Source organism: Anarrhichthys ocellatus, unplaced genomic scaffold (assembly GCF_004355925.1).
Source record: "Anarrhichthys ocellatus isolate YVR2014 unplaced genomic scaffold, GSC_Weel_1.0 scaffold75, whole genome shotgun sequence".
NCBI lineage: Eukaryota > Metazoa > Chordata > Actinopteri > Perciformes > Anarhichadidae > Anarrhichthys > Anarrhichthys ocellatus.
Genome location: NW_022280105.1, coordinates 854,967 through 879,660, shown reverse-complemented (window position 1 = coordinate 879,660; position 24,694 = coordinate 854,967). Strand labels below are relative to the sequence as shown.

The window sequence follows — 24,694 nt, the reverse complement described above, 5'->3', positions numbered from 1 at the left end:
ATATATACACACATATATACACACACATATATACACACACATATATACACACACATATATATACACACACATATATATACACACACATATATATACACACACATATATATATACACACACATATATACACACACACACATACATATATATATATATATACATATATATATATACATATATATATATACACACACACAATACGCACAATACGCTGTTTGGCATTGGCAGAGAAGATTTGGCAAATTTTTCATGGGCGCAACCCACATACTCAGCTGTGCTGCTCATCCCACAAATGCATGTTCCTTACAAATGGGGCACCATTTGTAAGGTAAATAAACAGGCTTTCCAACGGTATAACATTTATTGCCAAGAAGCATTGTTTCAACAGAGAAATAATCTACCAAACACTAATTTCCGAACTTTTTGTTCGATGTTTATGTGAAAACAAACATAACCTGTAATATACTCACAGCTAATGATTTTGTATCAATATGTAAATTGTGACCATAATTCTGAAACGATGGAAGGATACATGTTTGTAATTTTGCAGTTCCTTTAATATTCTTGTTGTTTTCTTAGGTCCAGGCAACACCAGGTGCTGAGGGGTCTCAGCAACTGGTCGTTGTCTACTGGTGTTCAGAAAGTTGCTGTCGAGGTTGGTGCAATTTGTCTGAAGAATATCCAACTAATTTGAGAGATGTTTTTTTTTTAATGGTGCACGCAAAGTTAGATTGATTTGGTAGCCTTTTTATAGTCTAGGTTTCAGGATGTGTAGACATTCAAATGACAACAGATGTCAATTTAGTTTCATTCAGTGTGTGTGTAAATGTAACTATGTGAAAATAAACAACCTGTTACACACAGGCAATGATTCTGTATCAATATGCAAATTCTGTATAATTCTGTCCATAATTGTGAAACAATATGTTTTTAATGTGCATTTCATTCAATATTTTTTGTTTTTGTTTTTAGGTCCAGGCGGTGCCAGGTGCGGAGGGGTATGCAGGGTCGTCTTCTACTGGTGTTGACAAAGTGGCTGTACAGGAGGAGGTTAGTTAATTTTGTGTGAAGAATGTACAACTCATTTTACAGATGTTTTTTTGTTTTTATGATGCATGCAAAGCCATTTCATTGTCATGGTTTTTTCAGTATAAATAAAAATTTAAAACGAGTTCAGTGTTAGTTTTTGTCATTGATGACTAAACAGCTTGAGATTGTAGCCTTTTTATAGTCTAGTTGGCAACATTGAAAGGACAACAGACCTCATTTTAATTTCATTGATTGCATGTTTGAAAACCAACTTGTAATACACACAGCAATGATTGTATATCCTTGTGTAAATTCTGTCAATAAAGGATGATGATGATGGAAGTTGCTTGCATATTGTTTTCCCCTTTATTGTAGATGACGAAGAAGAAATCTCGTAAGCGATGCAACCAAAAATCCATCGGAGATGAGTACAATGGTAAAAGATCCACCGGAGGCAAGTATGATGGTGCACAATCCATCAGAGGTAAGGTAAGTGTTGAAGGGAAATCTTGCACGTGTTTAGAGAAACTGCAGTCGTCCGTTGTTGCAGGGACTTTTAGAGCAGACGCGCTGGATTATGATACGAATGCAGCAACTGGATGTAGTGTTGCGGCTGCAATAAAGCATGTCCTGGCGCCTGTGTGTACATGGCGAGGGTCAGACCTTGATGACATCTGTGTAGAAGGGAGCAAGTTGAACGAGTTTGTAGCCGAGGAAAGCAAGAAAAGTCCCGCTAAAGGGAAGTGCAAGTTGATTGAACAGCACAGTGTGTTTGGCAGGAACTGGAAGGTAAGGATTGTTAAAGCACAGCAAAGAGATTTTGATGACTCTGCAGAAGAGCCTGAGATGTACGAAATGCTGCAAGAATACTTGTTGAGAGATGGCATGTGTTTGTTGAACATACATGGTGTAGTGGGTGCCGTTATTGGTCACGGAGAACACTTAGTGTTCGTTGTTTGTGGGACACGTGATGCATCTGGGTTGGCAGCTAGTGTTGGCACCCCAGTGGCTGTCTTCAACATTGGCGTTCCTGACCTGATGCTTCACATCAGACATCTGAAGGAGTCTTTTGGAGCAACGTGGTACAGCATCAGTAGCATTTCTGTGAAGGATCCTAACATGGAGAATACAGAAGTGCTTACTGAGAGCGACGTTGAAGCTGAGCTTGAGGCTAGCAATTCTGTCAGTGTTGAATGTCCTGCAAGATCTGTCAGGGGATCGTTTCATCAGGGAGACCCTCAATTTGTGCATGGAGGACGTCAGTGCATGGCAATAAGTTTAGTCGCCATAGCAAAAAACTCAACTGACAGCGTGTTTTCATGGCACTCCGACGATCTGGATAAAGTTGTAGTTTCAGGCGACAACTTGTATTCTTCTTTGTTTGACAGCAACTCCATCAGTGGCGGGTCCGACCTGCTATGTGTTCCAGATCTGCCCAAAGAGGCTGTAATTGATGGACACAAATATGAGTTTGCATATGGTGACCATGTTGCTGGAAATGTTGATGTGGTTGAGGGAGAGTTTATGAAGGCAGGTGCGCACACCACTTTAAAAAAGGGATTAGAAAAGATGTGCATGGAATATGACACATGCTTTCTGACATTGAATGGCAATACATGTGCCATCATTGGTCAACAGGGACAATATGCAGTGGTCGACTCCCATGCACGCAATGCACATGGGATGGTAGATGACGGAGGACGAAATGTTGTATTTTAGTTGCCTTGAACATGTGTTTAATCACATATGCAAATTCGCAACAATATTTAAGCAATCTCAAAAGCAGTTTGAGATTGCTGGAGTTCTCGTCATTCACAACCACCCAGCTGAAAACAGGCATTTGTCCTTTGGTCAGAAAGTCGCTGTTGTAACAGAGACTGAGTTAGGTTGTAGTTTGCCTCAAAACACTTGGCTGCTCCAACAGTCAGAGAGGTGAAAAGGGTAATGTTTCAAAGAAACAGAATGTAAAAACGAGTGCTGTTAAACTAGCGACTACGTTTGGTTCTAATTGGCTTAAAAATGATTTTAAGACAACACTTGGCGGCTCCAACAGGAGAGAGGAAAAGCGTAATGTTTCAATGGGAGCTTGTAAATCAAAGATGGTAAAAACAAGTGTTACTGCAGTTGATTCAGACGTCATATTTGTCAGTGATGTCACAAGTAAAACATTGCAGTTTGATCCCCTTTGTCAGGACGTTGCACAAGCTCTGTGCACACTGTTGAAGGTAGAGTCAGAGAAAGTAGATTCAGTATCTACAAATGTTGGTGTGTTAGGGGCACCATGTATGAAGGATAAAATTGTTGGTGATGGAAACTGTTTCTTTAGAGCAGTCAGTCATGCTATGTGTGGTATACAGAAGTATCACAGAAAAATTAGACTTGCTGTGGTTAAGAAATTAGAAAGTAATGCTCAGGCATATAAGACTTTTTTGAGAAGTGAGTATTCCTCAATGGCAGATTACCTCCGCATGTCAAAGATGCACTATGTTGGCAGTTGGGCAACAGAAATGGAGATTCAAGCAGCAGCAGATTGTTTAGGAGTAATATTTTCACATATTGCAGTGATCGCTGGCTTGAATATAGTTGCACAATCAGGGAGTGTATTCGGAAAATTGCAATGGTAACCATTATAAGACGGTTGTTTGTGTTCAACAACCTGAAATGCAGAGTTGTTATGGTTACTGCAAAGTCAACACTTCTTGTTCTGTAGGGTACAATATTAGACAGAAAAGTAGTGTTAGTTTAAAGAGTCCGAGTCCAGTTGCAACTGCAAGTAGTGTGGTTGAAGTAATAGATGATATTGTAGTACAACAGCCTCGTACGCAGTCTACGATAAACACAGTCACGTTCAAATTTAATCCCTTGAGCACTGAATTAGCGAAAACACTCTGCAGTCAGTGTAAAGTAGACTTTGAAAAGCAGGATGTACAAGGACCAACATTGTCTGGGTCTTTAGGTGCTGTTTGTAAGACACAAAAAATTGTAGAGGATCAAAATAGTTTCTTTAGAGCAGTAGCTGAAGTTATCAGTGGGGTCAATATCACTATAAAGTGCCTTTGGTGTCCTCATCAGAATCACTCAGTCATCATGAAAATGTAGCAGAATAATGAAACTCTGAGGTCTTATTATAAATGGCCAAACATTTACACACATATCAGTACAATGATAAGTATCTTGAAATGTGTTTCCTTCATTTTATACCATTTTTTTTTCATTGGATATACGTGATTATGGCATGTCTCACACACTGCTCTGCTAACTACAGTGTGTGTAATAAGTGGTTAAATGATACTAAATTTAAAAAAATGTATAAGGTTTTATTGTCCACAAGTTATTTGATAAAACGAGTCATTTTGATCACATATATTCTATTTTCATAATCATATTGAACATTTTGCATGTGTCCCTGAAATTGCTGTCCACCCTGTCATTATGGGGTAATTGCCCCTTTAGCAAACCCTCTGATGTTTCCAGTGACATTACAACCACCATTTTGTCTTTCTTCAATGGAGGCTGAAACAGTTGCAAATTAAGTATTTACACTTATTTTATTAATTTTCATCATATTATGTGTGTAGTTGGATGTTGTCAAGCTTAACATGTCCACTCTGTCGTAGTGAAATATCAATTAATATAAATACCTTTCAGAAATGCGAAATATATTTGTTAAACACTGGGCTACACAGTCATCTTGCTAACTGAATCATGTTGCTAACTAAAGGTCCAACATTTTCTCATTAAATGCTAACATTAGCCAAAAATGTCCACCCTGTCATTGTCCTCCATGACAGGGTGGACATGGTTCGTGACAGGAAGGAAATGTGTGTAGTTTATGCCACATGCTGATAATGTTACACATATTACAACAGCTATTACACACATTTTATAACAGTACATGCTCCTACTATGTCCACATAGGAGTAGGAGTGGATAATATGGACTTCTTTGGCGATATCGGTATCAGCAAACCTAGTTTGATAAGGCAAGCCTAGTTTACCTGGACCGCCAATTAAAGTGTGTAAGGGAACATTTTGAATTGTCTTTTCAAGGAATGAGCTCAAAAGGAGCTGAGATAGCAAGGAGATATCGGGAACATCGTGATGCTGATCCGGACAGAAGAAGAAAGTACCTTGAGAAATAGAGGGACAAATGGAATAAAGACAGAGAGACTGGAAAGAAGAAGGGTGTCAATGAGCTCAGTGAGAGACAGAAGAGGGCAAAAAGAAAGAAATGGAGAGAGGCAAAATGTCAAGCCAGAGCCAGAAACAGGGCCAGTGCTTTGCTACAGTCAGAGACACCACCCAACTCCCCTGCAGTTCCTGAAACTCCAGAAAATCAGTCTGAGCCAGGGCCCTCCAGGTTAGATCATTGGAAGATTAGCTGATGAGACTTATTAGAAAGTTTAGATTTATTTGAAGGACAATTATCAACTGTTTATGTCCCAATAAAATGACATATTGATAACTAACTCGCTAAAATCGTACTAAAAATCCTTACAAATATTTTGTGTTTCAGGCAACGGTGTCGAGGGAAAAGCATTCGAAGGAGTTCGAAGAGGAAACTGAAAAATCAGATAGAAATATTGGAGGCACAGCTCGCAAAAGAGAAAACTAAAACTGAAAAATATAAGAAGAGGTTCCATATCCCTGATCCCTGATGCCCAGAGCTTGTATGACAAGCTGAAAAGCCTGGACACATCTGTCGAGCTGTTCTTCATCCCAGAGATGGATATTGAATCAAAGACGGAGGTACCTGCAATAGCTGCCGTGAAAGGCACTATGAGAATCCACCAAGCTATCAGTCTGACACCCGGCCAGATGAAATACCGAGACATTTCACGTCTGTGTAAAAGGGAGGAAGGTGTTTTGGACTGCCCCTGCTTTAACCTTCAAGAGGTCACTCTAGCTGATGTTCCTGTTTATTCTGATGAGTCCCCAGCATGTGGAAAGACACCAGATAACCCTAGGAGACCAGAAATGATTGAGGTAAAGCATATTGGAGAGTGGTGCGTCGTTAATTACGACAATGAAGCATACCCAGGTGTCATCGTGGATGCAGAAGGGCATAGTGTAAAGGTTAAGTGTATGCAACAAGTTCCATTGGCCAAGTCTCCGGAAGGACATCTGTTGGTACCATGGCTGGAAGATACTTTGCCTAATACCAGAACCACAGGCTCTGAACAAGTGCTCTGTACAGATTGAAGCGTCTGCTTGGAAGTATGTGGAACAGCAACTGCAGAATTGAGCCATGTCTCTGCAGAAAGAGAGAGAATGTTTGGAGACGCCTCTGTAACATGCTGGTTTATTTATATTAACCGTTCTCCACTTAAAAATGTTTTTCTTCATGTTCTACAGTTGAATGTTTGACTTTTACTGTGCAGAAGTATGTAGAAGTATCATGAAAATCCAGACTACAAGAAATGTCTGAAAGCAGGTATTAAATTGAAGAGGCAAGAAAGTAAAAAAAAGAGTGAGCAGTTTGATTTAGTTATGGAGCTGTTTTTGAGTAAAGTAGAAAATGGGCCAGATTTAGTTTGTTGTTTAGACATCAGGTGTTGTATTATAAAAAAGAGGAATATGGTAAGCGTAAAGACATAGGTTTAATAGCGAAGAAATGCATCACAGAAAATTATTTACACAGATGTAATAATGATTGTGAAGTACCATGCAAATGTGTCACTGTAAAATTAAGAGGTGTAATGCCACCTGAATGTGTACTGAACAATATGGCGGTACATCCCATTCCACAAGAACTGGCTTGTTTAAATAGCTTCGAACAGCATTTGATAGCGTTGCACATACCTTTTATGAAGATGTTGACATTACCCAAAAGGAGGTCAAAATGGAGTACATGGACCGGTGACGTGTGTTCCAGCCAATATCGTTCAAACTAATAATTTGCTTCCTCGATCAAAAATGGAAGGGTCTCTGTTGCGTGTAAAATTAAAGCGTAAGTTAACATACAAAGTTCATTATGAGGATCAATTTGTTGATACTATGCACATTAGGGAGGTATTGCAATATTTGAAAAATGCAAATGTGCATTATAAAGATGTAGAATATAATGAAGATTGGCTAAATGAGTTCTGTAGGGAAGAGAGTGATGATGTTATAGAAAATGCCACCGATTCAAATCCCCAAAGTAATGAAACTTCTCCAGATACTGCTGAAGATGAGCTGTTACATGATAGGCAAGAGCATTGCATGTTTCAGGACACGTGTCTGATGCCTGTCGATATTGGTCAGGAAGTGTTAGATCAGCATTTTGATAGTACATTGAATCTGGCTCCAGCAGAAGGAAATAGTCCTGTAAAACTACTATCAGATATATCTAATGAAGTCAAGAGTTTTCCTGTATTGTTTCCACAGGGAACAATAGCTCGTTATTTAAACCTCAGACTTTTAAATGCAGACTGCAGGTTTGCTCAAAATGTAGAATACATCTTTTATGCACAGTATTTGTCAGAGGTGCAACAAGTAGTGTCGAGTGTTTCTCTAGCATTACGAAAAGGGAAAGCAGGTTTTACATCTGAAAGAGTTGATGGTGATGTACTGAGAGATCAGGAATCTTTAAAGAAGTTGTTGCAGTTTGATGATAGGTTTATGGAAACGGACCCATTAGAGGTACCCCATCTTTTTGGCAGGGAGCACAGCGTGACCTCTTAGCTTGTGTGTGTCAGCTTGGTGTCCCTACGTGGTTTTGTTCTTTTTCTTCTGCAGATTTGCGTTGGACAAACCTTCTCCATAGCATTTTAAAACAGGAAGGTAGAACACAGACTGTAGAAGATTTAGAATGGGCAGATTGGTGTGAACTGTTGCGGCGTAATCCTGTCACTGCGGCAAGGATGTTTGATTTTAGATGGCATTGTTTTTTGAGAGAAGTACTTATGTCTCCATCACAACCAATTGGAATGATAGTTGACTATTTTTATCATGTAGAATTTCAACAGCACGGTTCGCCTCATGTGCATTGTCTATTCTGGATTGACAATGCACCTCAACTTGATAAAAATACAGATGAATAGGTAACTGAATTTATTGATAAATATGTCACATGTCAATTACCATCAGACGATGACCCCTTAAGGGATGTGACATCTGTACAAAAACATTCTGAGACATTCAAAAACATGTAAGAAAAAAAAGTTTGTCGGTTTAACTTTCCCAGGCCAGCATCCACTCGTACCTTTATATGTCGTAGCGCTGATGAGTGTGAAAAGAAATGTACATGTAATGTAGATAAAAGTAATTTGACAGCGTGTGGATGTGAAAAGCAAGAACCGAGTTTAGCTGATAAAGTGAAGAAGGAACGGGCAAGAAAGATTATGCACGCTATTAAATTGGCTCTGTCAGATGAGACTGCTAGTTTTGGTAGTGTGGAGCAATTGTTTGATAGTTTAGGGATAGATCAAACTCTCTTTGAGGCTGCATACAGATGTATTAAAGAGAGAGATTGAGGAAGTATGGACTAATCAATATAGCAGGCCTTTGTTAAAATGCTGGAATGCCAACATGGACATTCAGTATGTAGTTAATGCATATGCTTGCGTTGTATATTATTTCATACATTTCAAAGGCAGAAAAGGAGATGGGATTATTGTTAGGGAACGCACATAGAGAAGCATCCAAACAGGGCAATGACGATGCAAAGAAAAAATTAGGTGTTTACTTACACAACAGAGATGTTTGTGCTCAAGAGGCTGTGTATAGATTGGCAAATATGCGCCTAAAGGAATGTTCACGGAAGGTTCAGTTTGTGCCAACAGGGGACAGTGCTGTGAAAATCAGTTTGCCTTTAAGTGTGTTAAAGCAAAAGGCAAAGTCCCACCACAGAGGACATGTGGATGACTAGTTTGGTGGACCGTTATAGGAGTCGTCCAAATGACGCTGATTTTAATGAAATGTGTTTGGCAACGTTTGCATCACAATATCGAGTTTTGTCTAAAAGTGAACAGTCAAAGAATAGCATTAAGCTAAATAATGGTTTAGGTTTTGTTGTAAAAAGAAAGCGAACACAGCCTGCAGTTGTGCGTTATGCTTGCTTTTCTAAGACAAAATGTCCCGAAAATTGTTATAGTATTTTGCAGTTGTTTTTGCCATTTCGTGTTGACGAAGAGTTGAAACCAGCAACTTGTCAATCATTTGAAGACTTTTACATAACTGGTCATGTTAGATTTAATGATGGATCAAGACCGTCAGTGAAGTAGTGAAGAGAAAGAGCTATCAATCTGTCAATCCTTTCCGTGCCCGGGCCGGGTGAGGTTTCCCGTGTTGAGTCAAATTAAGCCGCAGTGAAGACCAAAACAGAGGTTTGTTTGAAGTTGATGCAGAGGAATTGGATAGCGTACAAGACTCTGTTGATAACGATGGCGTTTTAGAAGATGTGTGGTGTGAACTGTGTCCAGAACAGGAATTTGAGCGTCTAGAATGTGAACAAGAGCGCAAAGAGAATGAAAAGGTAGATGAGGAGCACATAGAAAGTATTCCTGAGCTTTCAGTTAGTCATCAACAAGTTGCACATTTGGAGAAGACTACAAACATTTTGGGCAGAGGTGAAGGATTAAAATTAATTAGGTCACTAAATGAAACACAAATGTCTATATTTAATGAGATAAGACAATGGTGTCTAAACAATATAAGGGGCAAAAATCCAGATCCATTTAATGTTTTTATAACGGGTGGTGCAGGGACAGGAAAGAGTCATTTAATTTGAGCGCTACAATATGAAGCAACAAGGTTACTGTCAACATTGTGTCGTCACCCAGAAGAAATTACTGTATTGTTAACTGCTCCAACTGGCATTGCAGCATTCAATTTACATTGTTCAACAATCCATTCAACATTTAGCATTGGCATAGATATCAAATTACCATACACACCTTTGGGTGAGGGAAAAATAAATAGTCTGCGTGCCCAATATAGTAATCTGCAAATTTTAATTGTTGATGAAATATCCATGGTCGATCATAAACTGTTGGGATATATTCATGGCAGATTACGGCAAATCAAACAAAGTGGGGGTTTTAACCCATTCAGTAATGTAAGTGTAATTGCTGTTGGAGATTTTTTCCAGTTACCTCCAGTAAAAGGGAAGCCACTGTATGTGGATGACGTAGGCTTTAACCCAGGGGTGGGCAAACTTTTTGGCTCGGGGGCCACATTGAGTTTTAAAATTTGACAGACGGGACGGGCCAGTAGCAGATGAATGGAGCGTTTGTGTGAACTAATATAAATTACAAGTACAATTTAATTTCAATGGGTACAGTGTTGTTGGTCACCCTTTTTAACCAGTGCGTCAATGTTTGGTGTCAGTTTGGTTGTGGCAATTCTCAGAACAGATCTGAGGTGTTACACGGTATTTTAATATTAATGCATATTTTATCGTGCACTTAATTATTAAGCAGTCATTTTCAACACAGTGTTTTTAGTGTAAAGGTTAATGACTGTGGTCTTTTTATCAGTTTGATTCTTTGACCGGATCATACAAATATTTGACTGTCACATCTAACATTATCAGAGCTCTGCTCTGTCATGTCTTTCCTTGTCTCTCCCCCTGTGTCACGGTGTGGGTGCATCTCACTGCAGTCAGGAAACGTATCAGAATACCTTTATTTTATTGGCTAAACTGCATCACGTGACATGATTTACAAAGCATTGGTCGGTGTTTTTCCTGCATCGCTGAACAAGTGCCGTAAATGCTGGAAAGACGTGTGAATAACTCCGCTGCATAAAGCAAAGGCATCATCAATGTCTTAAGGCTATCCTCACCAAATTTGAGACTCACCAGGTCAACTTGGTTAGGAGGTATAAATAAAAGTATAAAATATGACATTTCCTTTAGCCAGCGCTATCAGTTATTGACATTTTGTCAATTAAAGTATGTTCAGGCTTGAAGTAGCATCATACATAAGAAGTTTTATGCGGATTGGATAATGTACCTTGCAGTTATAACACCTTCCTTTTTCATAACCAATGAGGCAAAATGGCCACCACGCCACGTCAAGGTTCTTCGATGAAAACTCTCGATTTTGATAACTTTTAATCACAAAGGTCTTAAGAGCATCCTGACCAAAGTAGAAGTTGATCGCATTAATTCTCTAGGAGGAGTTCGTTAAAGTGCGAAGGCTGAAAAATGCAAAAACTGTCACGGGCATGATGAAGACTCAAGCGCAGACAGTCAGATGCAGCGAGAAAAGGGTTTTAATGAATAATGAACACAACAGAGAATCCAAGGACGAGACAAAAGACGAGCGGGGAAATCCGGCAGGGCAGGCAGACTGGGAAACCTGGAACAGGATGAGCAAAAATGGGCGGGTAGGTATGAACACCAACAATGATCTGGCAGTGGGTGACTGGGAGGCAGGGGTTTAAATAGTGGCTAGAACAGGTGAGGAGAGTTGTGCTGATGAGGGAGTGCTTGATTAGTGATCAGGGGCAGGTGAAGGGAGTTAGACTGGTGCTGAGGGAGTGGCTGACAGGTAGAGTGAGGAGCTACAGAAAGAAACACACAGAACACAAGGCAAAGCCTGATCTGATCGTGACAAAACCTGACAGAAAGCACAACTTTGCGGGTTTACAGTAGCGACCCCTAGTGGTAGAATGCAAAACAAATCTCAGGGTATGTTACAGGATGCGATGTGCACATATGCTGCAAATTTTGTAATTTTAGGACAAACAGTTGAGAAGTTATGTGTATTGATATATAAGCCACGCCCTAAAACGTTTATTGGTCCTTATCTTTTAAACGCAAAGAGATATCAAAAATCTTTTGATAGTTGTTGATGACATAGATCCAATAATGATCCACAGCAAATTTGGTAGTAATCAGACCCAGCATGTAGGAGGAGTTCGCAGAAATATGTTTTACACGAAATTCAAAATGGCGTAAAATCTAAGTAGGCGGAGCTCAGGGGTCTGAGAAGCTTTTTTGTAGATTTAGTGGAGCCGGACATGTGTGTCGAATTTCAAGTCAATCGGACATACTGGCCGAGGGGCGTCGCCGGTCCGATTTGTAGGGGGCGCTAGAGAACCATTTTTTTACACAGAAAGATGGCTATTTTCACCAGACCTGACAAGTCTCCAAAATTTGGTGAGTTTTCATGCATGGCAAGTACCCCCAAAATGCTCCCAAAGCTTAAAAATAAAGATCAGAATTAAAGCTGCGAGCAGCGATGAACGGGCCCTCGCAATCTGCAGCGAGTCGGGGGTGCCGGCGGGACTCCGGCCTGCGCGTCCGAGAACGTCCGCGACTGTCGGACGGCGCGTCCGCGAGCGAGACGTTTACAATCCCGCGTGGACCGCCTGATGCCGGAAATGATGCTTTGCAAATAGTCCGATGCTATCTGTATCCGCTGCCTGGCGCTACAGAACGCGTGCAAACATGCATTATGTTGCTCTGTCTCAAATGTAAACCACATTGTGTAAAAGTCATGTAAATCGGATGGTGTTTGTCACAAAACGCAGATTTCCTTTCGCCAGCAGATGGCGCTATGAGTATTAGTGAAAATTAACTTGTAGACATCCTCAGGCCATGAGTGTTATCAAGCATGAGAAGTTTGGGACTGTTTGGAACAAGTCCAGCTGAGTTACATCAGCATTTTTCATGAGGAATCACGTAAAGTAGCCTCCCGCTACGGCTAAATGATTCCGTCAAACGTAAAGCTTTTGATAACTTTTAATCACAACGGTCTTGACATGGTACTGACAAAATTTAAAGTGGATCTGATGAAGTCCCTAGGAGGAGTTCGTTAAAGTATAGCGACTAGAAATAAGCCAAAATCTATTGAAAAATGACACAGAAATGGAACTGGACGACTTCCGGTAGGGTTTAGAGCATGGTACCAAGAGACTTATATTTAAGTCTCCATAGGATACATGTGCCTACTAAGTTTTATACATGTAGCGCTGGGGCTGCTGTTTTGAAATATTGTAGGGGGCGCTATAGAGGCAATTTAAAACGGCCCATATACACTATGTCTGCCTATGACCTATGACACATGTACAAAGCTCCATGAGTTTTTGAGCATCCCAACCTTCTAAAGCATCAGCTTCCTTTTTCATGGATACGATGCGTTGCCACGGCAACAGCGTCCAACGAAAACTCACAATATTCATGATGATGCATCATCAATGTCTTAAGGCTCTCCTTACCAAATTTGAGACTCATCAGGTCACCTGGCTAGGAGGTATAAATAAAAGTATAAAATATGACATTTTCTTAAGCCAGTAGGCGGCGCTATGAGATATTGAATTTTTTTCAATTGAAGTATGTTCAAGCTTGAAGTAGCATCATGCATGAGAAGTTTTGTGCGGATTAGATAATGTACCTTGGAGTTATAACAACTTATAAGAACTTATTTTTTGATAAACAATGAGGCAAAATGGCCGCCACGCCACGTCAAGGTTCTTCGATGAAAACTCTCGATTTTGATAACTTTTAATCACAAAGGTCTTAAGAGCATCCTGACCATAGTAGAAGTTGATCGCATAAATTCTCTAGGAGGAGTTCGTTAAAATACGAAGGCTGAAATCTGCAAAAAGTGACAAAAAGCACAACTTCGAGGGTTTACTGTAGCGCCCCCTAGTTTTTGAATGCAAAACAAATCTCAGGGTATGTTACAGGATGCGATGTGCACATATGCTGAAAATCTGGTTATTTTAGGACAAACGGTTGAGAAGTTATATGTATTGATATTAAGCCACGCCCCTAAGAAGTTTATTGGTACATATCTTATAAACGAAAAGAGATGTCAAAAAGCTTTTGATAACTTTTGATTACGTAGATCCAGTAATGATCCACAGCAAATTTGGTAGTAATGGGACTAAGCATGTAGGAGGAGTTCGCAGAAATATGTTTTACACTAAATTCAATATGGCGGAAAATCTAAGTAGGCGGAGCTTAGGGGTCTGATTGGATTTTTTGTAGCTCTAGCTCAATTGGACATGTGTGTCAAATTTCAAGTCAATCGGACATACTGGCCAAGGGACGTGGCTGTAGGGGGCGCTAGAAAAATCACCGAAAAATGCATCCTTTTTCAGATGGCTATTTTCACCAGAACTGACAAGCCCCCAAAATTTGGTGAGTTTTCATGCATGGACAGTATCCCAGAAATGCGTTCCTTTACGAAAAATAAAGATCATAATAATAACACCCCTGAAAATATTGTTCGGAAAATTGCCTTATTCTTCAGTAATAATGTGGATTTGTACAATTGTTTTACCGGATTAAACAGCAACGTATGGGCAACACTATCATATAAGTCACTTTTTACACACTCCAAACACAACTATAGACTACTAATATAAGCATCTAGAAAATGTGGCATATCATGAAATCCTGGGCAGAAATCACCGTTATGTGTACTGCAAATCAATATTTGCACCCGGAAGCTAGTGGCTACCGAGCTAAGCAATGCATTTTTTAGGATTAGCATTCGTCGCCGAACGCATAAATACCTTCGGTTTTTCTCTCTGTGGAACCAGTACAAAGCTGTCAGTGGACAATGGTACCATGGCACTGTCCTTCGGCAAAAAAAAATCGTTGGTTTTTGGTCCCGTTTTATGAAAAATGAGTACAATAACGTCGAAGATTATCCGGTTCAAAGCTAGAATCATTGTTGGCAACTGCATCCTGTTTACTACCGAGCTGTTTCCAGTATAAGAGCGGTCAATCCACCATGGGCGAGTGGTCAGACTTCCTGCGAACGGAAATTTACGCTCGGGGAGATGCGGCACTTCTTGCAACTGTACTCTCTGAAAAATCTGTCAATCAACACCCGCTTCGAAGCCAGCATTCCTGAGACTCTGACGCGTCGAAGGCGGGCTCATTGACTGAAATCGACCGATGATAGGCTGAGCTACAGCCCCATACACACACAGGAACTGAGAACATCCTATGGATGACAGCCAGAAACAGGCTCTGAGAGCACCCTTGCTGTCAAAATGATTTCTAACAACTGTATTTAGATGTATTGAATAATATGAGTGATAAAAAAAGTGAAATATATAGTTGTATAGTATATTAAAGTACAATGTAAGAGCTGCAACAGCTGGTTCGAAAATGATGACCTCGCGTGACCTCTCTGTAAAGCCTCTTATTCTTCACTTTATTCAACAACTACTGATCGGTTGTGCTATGATTTGGGAGAGTTTTGAGGCAGCCAGCTGCATTATTTCCAAAACATAATATCAATAAAAGTGCTTTTTTTCAGGCGAACCTGATTATTTTCAATTTGAGCTGTGTAATATCTTCATGTACTATATTAACCAGCAACATATACACAATATTACCCATCTGAATAAATCTCACAAGTGTTATCTGATTATAGCATCAAAAATTATTAAAATAAACCTTGTAGTTACAGAACTGTGGTCTCCTTAGTATGGGTATGCCATTTTCGAGCAGATGCCTACAAATAGGGCTAGAGCTTTAAGACTACTTTATTACTACTATTTAACTAAGCAACCAATCTACTTCCTGTTAATTTCGGCACCCACCCGCATGCCCAGTGTATGTGAATAGTCACGTGATATTAATTGTCAGGCGTTTTAGTCTGGACGGAGATCATCTCGAAAACGATGCTGAAACGCCGTGTGAACGGAGATCATTTTTGTTTGTTAAAACGTATTAGTGTGGATGTAGACTCAGGGAGCCGCAAGAGAGGGGCTGAAGCGCTGCATGCGGCTCCGAAGCTGCGGGTTGCCGACCCCTGCGTTAGGTGAAGAAATGAAGCTAAGACAATGGACATCAATGACTAGCGTTGACTAACGTTCAACAATAAAATAAGTTTGATCTGGTGTTATAATGTTGTTGCTGGTATAACACACGTAACGTTACTGTTAGCGTTACCTCAACTGTTCATCGTCTTGAACACACGTCAGCGATTTCTGGTCCTCTCTCCCTTTTGATAATCGTTTTTGCAGTCCTACAGTCAGTTTAATAGGAGCACAATTGAACACAAGTTAGGTTACTAACATTACATCTTAACACTGTAATTGGTGATTAACTTTATTTATGTTATCTTAACTTAAGCTAGCTAACCTTTCTAAGGCTAATTGAGCTTGAGTTAGCTAACGTTACAGAGCTAGCTCCACCAATATTAGCAACCTATTGTAACGAAACATCCATCCATCCATTTTCCTCCGCTTATCCGGGGTCGGGTCGCGGTGGCAACAGGCCAAGCAGGCTGACCCAGACTTCCCTCTCACCAGCAACATGTTCCAGCTCATTCTGGGGGATCCCGAGGCGTTCCCAGGCCAGCTGGGAGATGTAATCTCTCCAGCGTGTTCTGGGTCTTCCCCGGGGTCTCTTCCCAGTTGGACGTGCCTGGAAAACCTCCAGTGGGAGGCGTCCAGGAAGCATCCTAATTAGATTTCCGAACCACCTCAGCTGACTCCTTTCGACGCGAAGGAGTAGCGGCTCGACTCCAAGCTCCCTCCTGATGACTGAGCTCCTTACCCTATCTCTAAGGCTGAGCCCGGCCACCCTACGGAGGAAGCTCATTTCGGTAACGAAACAGATCAAAAAGAAACATTATCTGAGATGTTAACAGTTCAATAATCATGAAGACAAGACAATACTGGAGACTTTGAATTTCCGGTGATAAGTGTAAGTTACCTCCGCTCCTCGGTTGATCTCCACCTGGCTGTGCTCAGAAGGATGAACTGAAGCTGTGCTCCAAAGTCACGTTCACGAGCAGTCGGTCACGTCTTGTCACTCAAAAGTTACTTTTAGGCAATAAGCAGTTTGAATAATAAAAATATTCTATCGTCATTACAGACACATTAACCCACAATAGACAGTACGATGTAGATGGATTGAGATTCACTGAACTTGTATAGAGAAGTGTATATATCCACCACTTCACAAAAAATACTGTATTATGCAGTAGTCTGCTGTTATTGTTAATTGACAGCATTAGCCGTTAATTTACGGCATTAACTGTTAATTTACATGTGAGGGATGAACATTTAACTGTATGTTAGTTATGAAATACTGTAATATACCATTGAAAATCCACCGTAAATTTACAGCAATTCGTTACAGTATACATATGCTATTTAACATACATATATATACTATTTGCCTGATTATTACTATTACTGTTATTATTGCTATTATTTTCATCATATGCCTTGAGGTCTTATGTCAGAGACTGGGACTCCGATTTACTTTTTAGTAAATTTTACATTTTTTTAAAAACGGAACAGTTCATCCTAAAGGTGTTGAGGCCAGGGCTCTGTGCAGGCTGGTGAAGTTCTTCCACACCAAACTAGAAAACAATTTATTTGTGGAGCTGGCTTTGTGCACAGAGGCATTGTACTGTTGAAACAGGATAGGCTCAAACACAAAATGTTGACAGCAGATTATTGTCTTGAATTATGTTGGATGTTTTAAAATAAAAATGTACCATCATTGGAATTAAGTGGCCTTCTCTGCAGCCCCAGTTTTTGGCTGTCACATATTACCATAACATTCAAGTCACAGAGCTAAGCATCCAATTTTCTGAAATCTTTGAAAAACCTTGAGGAGTTTGATAACACTGACCGATGTTGTGGGGCATTTCCAGAAACCATCTCGAAATGCGTTTGGAACTTGTTTCCCAAGAAGGACACTTGATGATATTAATTGTTACTCAGGTTAATGTTGATGTTTTTGTCACGTAACTTGTGTACTTCAGTAATGGAACTTTGTTGGTTATTTTAACACAAACGATTATTCTATTCTTAAACCTAACCAAGTAGTTTTATGGAGTTTCTCAAGCCAATCCTAAAGCTAACCGAGTTGTTAGAAAACGAATGAAATACAATACAATGCTAATGTTTTGTGGATATTTTCAATATAAACATTTCCTCGTCATTTTGGAAAATATTCTTGCAGCATTAGTATTTCTATAAGAATGCAATTTTTAGGAGACCTTTGCTGAAGAGTACATCCTTTAAGTATTATAATAATGGGTAATTCCTGAATCTGTTTATAACTTTAAGAGAGGTAAACACAGAGCAGAGTGTTCAGCCTGGAACATAAATATTTGACATACTGAAAGCATGGAGAATATTTACCTTTCAGTACTATATATTGAATGAGTGTGAAAGTTTAAATACGTGAAAGAAATGTTAAATCTATTTTTTTTTTCAAGAAAAATGCTTCATGTCACTTTTCACTTTCAGATGAGAAACTCTGCAGACGAGGTTGTTTTGGTCTTTGAGTAAAACACAGAGCTGCTCTGACACACAGCCCCATAAAGGAGAGGCATCCATTTGGTGTGTGTTCATAATCACTGTCAGACGGCTGTGACCAGATGGCAGAGATGCTACTTTGGACAAACTCCAGAGCCACGTCTGTTCTCTGAGGAGATTTCTCTGTGAAATCTAACCTTGAATCTGCCAAAGAATTTTCCCAATATCTGCATATGCCCACAAAAAGTTGCTGCTGGCTTTGTTGTTGTGCTTTCAGGATCAGATTCTCTCAAGTGAAAAACATTCACCTTCAGTGATCAGCTTGAATGCCTGCCATCAACTCACTTCAGGGCCTTGAATAGAGTCCAGAGATCATGCGTTTCACACTACACATGAAGCAGAAACGAAATAAGGAGGAATACGTTAAGATGGAGACTGCTGACTTTCAGAGATCAGGGTTTTTGAACAGTTTTCTGCTAAATGTCATCCATTTGTCATCTCATAAGTGATGTATATTAAAATTGCTCCGATCGCCCAACCAACACTCCAACAGAATGTGTGATTCTCAACTGGTGGGTTGCGACCCACTAGGGGGTCGCGGACCCGTTTTCAGTGGGTCGCGGGCCTTTGACTGACAAAAAAAAAAAAAAAAGTGATTTTATTTTGAAGGGCATTTTTTATGCCGCGGAATTATTCCAGGATTTACGGCACTTGTTCAGCGTGCAGGAAAAACACCGACCAATGCGTTGTGAATCACATCAGGTGATGCAGCTCATCCAATCAAATATGGGTATTCTGATAAGTTTCCTGACTTGAGTGAGATGTAAACACACCGTGACACACGGGGGATAGACGAGGTTATAGAGAGCAGAGCAGGACTATTGAATTGTGAAAGTCAAATCATAGGACGATTTCCAAAAGAGAAAATTGGCCAGAGAGACCAGAGTCATATAGGTGAATTCTTCCAACACTAAATTCTCTTTTTAGAAGATGAGAAAAATATAATATTGTGGCCTTTTCACTTCATCCTGAATGAACTGAATTTAAAGCTGCAGGGCATTTCAGTGAAAATTATTTTTCTAAAATTAATTTCGTTAAGAAATTAATTTTTTAATCCAGCCGTTATTTTACTTGAAATGAGAAGAACATTCATGTCTTTCTATGCATTATTTATAATCTATCCAGTTAAATTTGAAAAATTTGAATAATATTTGTTAAAATATAATTGATGTGTACTTTCTTTATTTGATTTGGCAGTTGTTTACTACACAGATACGTTACTACTACTAGACTTCTTGAATATAGATATACCCAAATTATATATATATATAATTTGGGTCGTGGGTCGTGGCTTGTCATTAAGGGGTGATGGTGGGTCCCGCAGCCAGACCAGTTGAGAACCACTGCTCTAAATAATGCTGGAAAAATTCTTCAAATGAAAGAGGCTTTTCTCACAGGCCAGTAAAGTCAAGGTTGTTTGGGATGACTTATTATTTTGATGACGCTTAGCACTCTAAGTGACGTCGTGACGGGGTTTCATGTCTGTCCTACAGAGTCCTTGATTAAAGGTTCCGGGAGAAAGCAATAACAGCAAAGCTGTGCTCCAGCATTAACCCCTCTGAATTAGAGAGGAGCAGACAGAGACAGAAAGCTTATTGTCACATGCAGCCATGTTTAGCATTCAAACGGCCTCAACCCTCAGCCTGCCCAAATGTTTTGGCTCCGTCAACCATACATTTGTTTTGCAAAAATATAGAAATAAAAGAATGTGATATTTTCCACCAGCAGTGTGGGGGTTCACTTCATAATTTTTTTGGTTTGTTTTTTGATCACTCAATCAGACATGCACTTTAAAATCTGTCTCATAGACATGGCATTTATATACAGTTCAATACAGGTTTTGCCATATACACTTAACAGGAAACATGTTAACATGTTGGATTGTGTTAAAGAGAGTTGGCTGAGGTGGATGGTGTGAGTCCAAAGCTCTGAGCCTGTGGTTAGTGTGAAGGATTTCAGTATTAAAATCATTATTAGTATGATTAAATAGCACCCCAAGTGGTGAGTAGAAGTGTCACAATAATACGAATGTCAAAATATGTTAAAAAGTTACAATATGCTTACTTATAGAGGATATTATATGTTACAGTAGTTTACTCATTGAATGTATTAAACTGTGAAGAATAGCCAAGGGACAGATAGGGATTTTGAGATAGGCATTGCAGAGACCACCAGGACCAGAGGAGGAGTCCGGACAACTTCAACCAAACACTGAGATGATAACTGCCCGAAGCCAGGAGGGGCGATTGAATTTCGGCCAATCACAGAGGCTGATACTGGACATTTAAACTTTCGGACAGAGACTTTTAAATATAGGCTTAGTTCCAGAGGGTTTTTGCCAGAGTTCGTGCCGTTACCACTCTGTGTAGTTGACCAGCTGGGCTGGCCTATTAGGTGGGCCTTGTGAGAACTCTGCCCCGCGGGACATATTGATATTGATAGAGTAATTCAGTGTGCAACTGTTCTAGCTTCTCTTGTTTATTCAATACTTTTTGATTGTAAACCGGATCCAGTTCATTTTTGGTGCGACTTCGCTGCCGAAGGTTTGCAGCAGCAAAAGTCCAGCGGTCTGGGTCTCCCCTGAAAAGATTTAGCTCCAACATTAGTGTCCTTCTGAAACCTGCTGGTTAAGAGTGGAAATAAATTGTTACAAAAAAACAACATACAGATTCTGTCTTGTGTCACCTTTGACTTTTCAAATATTTTTAAAAAGTCAGCCATTTTTTCCCAAACATAACCAAACTGATGTGTACTTCCTTCATTTAAATAAAATATTCATAGTTAGAGCAAGGTGTCCACTAATCACAAGGTTGCTGGTCCTGCTGTAACAGACAAAATTGCTCCCGATGGTCGGACCTGAACCTTGAACGGTAGCTCACTGCCTTCAGTGTGTGTTTGAATGAGAGGCTTACAGTAAAAATAAATGTTTTACAAACCATGAATAAAGTAACATTTGGCACTCTTCTTCTTTTCCATCGTTACTGTCCAACTAACCATTCTGCGATGGTGCTCTCAGGCGCCAAATATCATGCAAGCTGTATTCCAAACTGTCCTCTTATGTCTGAACAGAGCCGTTACAGAACATGTAACAGAAAGCTGTCAGCCATTACTTGAATAAATGAATTCATCAGTGCTAGATTCCATGTCTTTAAAGGGGCTATAGAAACCAGGTCCAAATTCATATGCAAGCATTTTTCCAAAACAATGGTGTCCATTTGGCCTATAAAATAGCTGGATGTCTTGTTTCTGCTTGTGCTGTGATGTGGAGGGTAAAATGGAGGCTGAAACAGCCCTTTTCATTCGTCTTTGCCATGATCAAACACCGGTCCAAGCAAGAAGCAGCTAACGATTAGCATAATCACTCAGTCCCCCGAGCACTCAATCACAACCAGTGGCAGTTTGTGATGCAGAAAGGCAGACATGATGGAGCGGAGCTTTTCTAGCCCATAATTGGCTGTAAATATCGTATGCAGAATATATATTTTTACAAATATAGTATATATATTTTATATATATATTTTACTCCCAGATTCAGCATGCAGCCTGTGAAGCGTAAATAAGCATGAGCAGAAGGAATGGAGGATTCACCTTCCTGTTGTTTTCAGGAAAGCTAAATCTTCACTTAACAGGCGTTCAGGTAGATAGCTCATCCCAGAGGTAACCAGACACACATTTGGATTTAATGGCAATCAGATACTAACCAAAAACCAAGAAATGTTTATAGGGCTCTGAGGTCTGTGTGTTGGCAATGCGTGTTGGTTCTTATTGCACATGCAGGCCTGAACATTCACTACTGTGTTAAAAAAGAAATGTGTGCAATTAATAGAATATTTGTAACATTTTAACAAGTTGTTAGTTGAGATTCAAAAATTCAACCATTTAGCTTTGTCTGTAGATATTAAACAGATTATCTATAGTGTATATGACATTTCATGAACATACCTACATATTCTCAGAATAATTAATTTGAACTGGAACTATTCACTCAATTTATTCTATATAAATGTTCAACAGTATATATACAAATATTCAACAATCATAAAATTATTTTATTTATCATCTTTGAACATTCTCATGCTCAACTTATGTTCTATAGTGTATATACAAATTTTCCAGAATAGACAAATATTACACGCATGTTTTACCATTTCAACCTTCAGTTCACATCGATTCTCGTTGCGTTTCAATGTATCGCATCCTCAGTTTTCTATATTACTGCACATAGCAGCTCTAAGACAGGGTACTGTCTGAAAACCTATGGCATTTCAACTGCATGACAACCAGTGTATGAACATGAATTTTTTATTTAAAAAAATAACATACACATGGTAAAACATTGAATATTTAACTATATATTGTTGAAGATTTGTTCATACCCTGTTGAACATTAGTTGAATATTAGAATGTCCAACAAATGTTCATGAAATGGTTTTCTTATTGGTTGTTAAATATTTGTATATAGACTGTTGAAAATTTTTATGAATTAAAGTAAATTGAGTGAATAGCTCAAGTTCAACTAAATTAATCTTAGAATATGTAGGTATGTTCATGAAATGTCACATATACATATAGATAATCTGTTTACCATTTACAGAAAAGTGACAGTTTTGTGTTTGTTGAATCTGAAGTAATAATAAAATGTTGTTGAAATGTTTCAAATACTCCATAAAGGCAAAACTGTTTGCAGGCGGAGTATCCATTAAAGTGTTACAAAATAAATGTGCAAATGACAAATGTTTGTGCCATTTCTGCTTGTGGAAACAACAGCAGAACATTGAGGCATTTGGTAAGAGCGCCAGATGTCAGCTTGTATCCACATTCCAACATCATTAGTGTTAATGTCACGCTGATGTCCCCAAAATATCCTGCTTTCCGTTATTTGACATTTGCAGAGCCACATTTGATGTCAGAGAATACACACTCGAAGGAGGCATCAGAGAACAATTCCTCACAGAAATGAGCAAAGTAAATTTTTATCCAGTCCCTCTGGAGAGATGTATTTATACAACTGTCATCTAATTCTGTCGCAAAAACACACATCACACCCCACCCCAAGAGATCTGCCCTCTACTCTGCGATTCCCTTGAGAAAGAGGTCACGATCTAGTGATCTTCCAGTGAATTTCCAAGTAACACAACACCGCTGCTACCCGTCTTACATCTTGTACACACTCTGTAGCTGCAAATTAAATTTAGCTGGAAAAAAACAAACCTCAAAAAGCATCTTTGACCCTCAGACCTTGTGGGAGGAGAAAGAGCTTCAGAAATGACAGAATGCCAGGCCATCGGTCACCTGCCACTTGCTTGTCAACACTGACTCAAAGACAGTCTCACACCTCCTGCGAGATGCTCAGCCCACTGATAAGAACTCATCTTCACTTCAGACATAAAAGCTTGTGGCTGCTGCATTGTGTGAAACAGTCACCCTGTGCATGAATCAATCATACTTATGACTCTGAAATTAAAGCTGCAAGCAGCATTGATCGGGCCCACGCACGTCGAGGGTACTGGTAAGACTCTGGTCGATGCGGCCATGCATTTCTGTGACCATCATACACTGCGTGCACGAGTGAAATGGTATTTCCTGGAACTGGCAGGACTCTGGGTGACACGGCCATGTATTTCTGTGACCATCATACACTGCGTGCAGCGTAGCAAGATCATGTTGCCAGGTCTTAAGCCTCAAATATTTTGAGTGTACCTACAATACAATCATAAATGTAAGTGTTGTGTTGAAAACTTCTCAGAACAATGAAAGGCAGCGCGTCCCCCTCCATTGTGTCTTTCGTCAACAAAGCAGGGCCAAAAAGATCAGCTGGTTCAAGTTATAATCTAAAGTATTTAATATCTAACAGAAGCAAAAACAGTTACAAAATGAATTAAAGCTGCGAGCAGCGATGAACGGGCCCTCGCAATCTGCAGCGCGTCGGGGGTGCCGGCGGGACTCCGGCCTGCGTGTCCGAGAACGTAAACCAAATGTAATCAAATGTAAACCACATTGTGTAAAAGTCATGTAAATCGGAGGTGTTTATCACAAAATCCAGATTTCCTTTCGGCAGCAGGTGGCGCTGTGAGTATTAGTGGAAATTAGCTTGTAGACATCCTCAGGCCATGAGTGTTATCAAGCATGTGAAGCTTGAGACTGTTTGGAACAAGTCCAGCTGAGTTACATCAGACATTTCCTTTAGCCAGTAGGCTTTGCAGGTTTACTGTAGCGCCCCCTAGTGGTCGAATACAAAACAATTCTCAGGGTATGTTACTGGATGCGATGTGCACATATGCTGAATATTTTGCGAATTTAGAACAAATGGTTGAGAAGTTATGTGTATTGATATTTTGCCACGCACCTAAGAAGTGTATTGGTCCATATCTTGTAAACGCAAAGAGATATCAAAAATATTTTGATAACTTTTGATGATCTAGATCCAC

The 24,694-nt window shown here is 39.7% G+C and overlaps 1 pseudogene; it reads left to right on the top strand.

The window, feature by feature from the left end:
- The window catches only part of LOC116397916 (uncharacterized), a 74,489-nt pseudogene that overhangs the window by 38,602 nt on the left and 11,193 nt on the right, over nt 1–24,694 (top strand).